General features: G+C 54.9%; 1 pseudogene; it reads right to left on the bottom strand.

Annotated features, from left to right (window-relative positions):
• Positions 1-1,872: 1,872 nt before the first annotated feature.
• On the bottom strand, positions 1,873-1,987 carry LOC122688795 (annotated as a pseudogene).
• Between the last annotated feature and the right edge of the window lie 304 nt (positions 1,988-2,291).

Genomic DNA, 2,291 nt, shown 5'->3' with positions numbered 1-2,291 from the left:
AGCTGACATTTGAGAAGACCCTGATGCTGGGAAAGATTGAAGGTGGGAGGAGAAGGGGACGACAGAGATGAGATGATTGGATGGCATCATCGATTCGATAGACATGAGTTTGAGCAAATTCAGGAAGTTGGTCGGAGAAGGCAATGGCAACCCATTCCAGTACTCTTGCCTGGAAAATCCCATGGACGGAGGAGCCTGGTAGGCTGCAGTCCATGGGATCGCACAGAGTCGGACACGACTGAAGCGACTTAGCAGCAGCAGCAGCAGCAGGAAGTTGGTGATGGACAGGGAGGCCAGGTGTGCTACAGTTCATGGGGTCGCAAAGAGTTGGACATGATTGAGCAACTCAACTGAACTGAACTTACCTGGTTAAGTTTTTGCAACTGTTTTTCTCCTAGTTGGTGATTTGTCTTTTCACTTTCTGAAAAAGGTCTTTCACAGAGTTGAAATCTTCAACTTTATAATGAAGTCCACAGTATCCCTTGTTTTTCTACGTGGATTGCCTTTTTTACGTTGTGTCTTAAACCTCAAATTTCATGATCTATATGACCAAGCCCAAGCTCATATTGATTTGCTTCTATGTTTTCTCCTATAATTTTGAATCATTTTGCATTTAAAAATGTGTCTGTGAGTAACTTTAAGTGAATTTGGTGCAAGTTGTAATCTTTGCAACTGCATTGATTTCACACAAAATGGTTTTCAATTAATTGCTACTTAACTATTTTTAGAAGAGTTATGGGACATTGTCTCCATTTCAGGGCTTCCTAAGTGGCTAAATTGTCAAGACCCTTCCCCCCGCAGGTCAATGAGAGAGACATGGGTTTGATCCCTGGGTCAGGAAGATTCCTTGGAGGTGGAAATGGCAACCCATTCCAATATTCTTGCCTGGAAAAGCCCATGGACAGAGGAGCCTGGTGGCCTACAGGCCATGGGGTTGCAAAGAGTTGTTGACAATTTACCAACTAAGCAGGCATGCAAACACATCTCCATTTCAGTGTGACTGTCCCAAGTTGTATGGATTGAGCAGTTCTGACAGCAGGGAGCACTGTTCAGTGGGCTGTGAAGTAGGCAGAGCCTGAAGTTCCCACACTGATCATGAGGGGCTGAGACCGCCTCTCTAACCCACTGGCACATGTGCATTCCACCCTTTGACTTGGCTCCTCCGGTGACTGAAACCAGCTGTGCCTCCTCAGGAACCACCCAGGCTTGGGCTGGGAAACTGTGGGTCAGGGTCTCATGAGTCCTGTGGGACAGGACTCATTCTCCTTCGAGAGTTTGCTTCAGGACAAAACGAGGCTGCGTCCACTCTAAAAGGACTCTAGTTCTAGGACCAAGTAGGGCTTTGGCTTCCAGACAAAGTGGGGCTGCATTCACATTGACAGGAGCTGCATTTCCTGAGAACACAGGCAATGCCAGGGGGAAACAGTGAGGACAATGAAGAAATGCAGAAAAGTGGTGGGTAGCTTTCTGCGAGCCACTGACTGCTCGGTCGGTGTGAGGGAGTACAATCTTCAGAGGATGCAGGCAGGGCCTGATATGGGCCTGGGGCAGGGGCTGGGCCAGCCCGGGGGATTGCCTGAGGCATGCCAAAGGAGCCCCAGATGGAGACCCGAAGGTCGTCTGGTTTCCTGGAAGCCGAATGTGGAGGGGCTCGCGGGCCGCGCAGAGGCAACCCAGGTCTGCAGCGGGAGTTGGGGCCCCGGCCACCCACCCCAGGAGGGGCTGGGGCTGCGGGTGCCCAACAGTTGTGACGCCGCTGCCTTTGAGGGCCGCCTGCAGCTCTGAGCGCGGTGGAGTGCGAGGGGCCAGGGGCAGGTGGGGCTTGCGGCGCCAGCCGCCGGGGGCGGGGGCTAAAAGAGAGGGGAGGCAAAAAACCTACAGCACCCGGTATTCCCAGTACTACATCCAAGTACTAATCAGGCCCGACCCTACTTAGCTTCCAAGATCACAGGAGGTCGGGCGCGTTCAGGGTGGTATGGCTGCAGACTGAGGCGGCTGATGCCGGGCGACCTAAGAGCCCTGCACTGCGCCTCCCTTTCGCTCTGACCTGCCGGTGGGGTCAGCCGGAGGCACCTCTTCACCTGGCGGGCGCGCGCTGAACTTGAGCCGCACGACCGGCGACTGGACTCCGGCCAGCTGACGCCGCCCCGCCCACCGCCCACCGCCCACCGCCCACCGCCACCCTCTGCCATCGCCAGCCTGGCCCGGGGGCTGGAGGGCTTCCGGGACCCCTAGCGGCCGGCTGGGCGTGCGTGCAGGGGCTGCGGGGTGGGGTGAGGGGCGCAGAGGTC

This window comes from Cervus elaphus, chromosome 33 (genome assembly GCF_910594005.1).
Source record: "Cervus elaphus chromosome 33, mCerEla1.1, whole genome shotgun sequence".
NCBI classification, from domain to species: Eukaryota; Metazoa; Chordata; class Mammalia; order Artiodactyla; family Cervidae; genus Cervus; species Cervus elaphus.
This window is presented reverse-complemented; position numbering and strand designations above follow the sequence as displayed.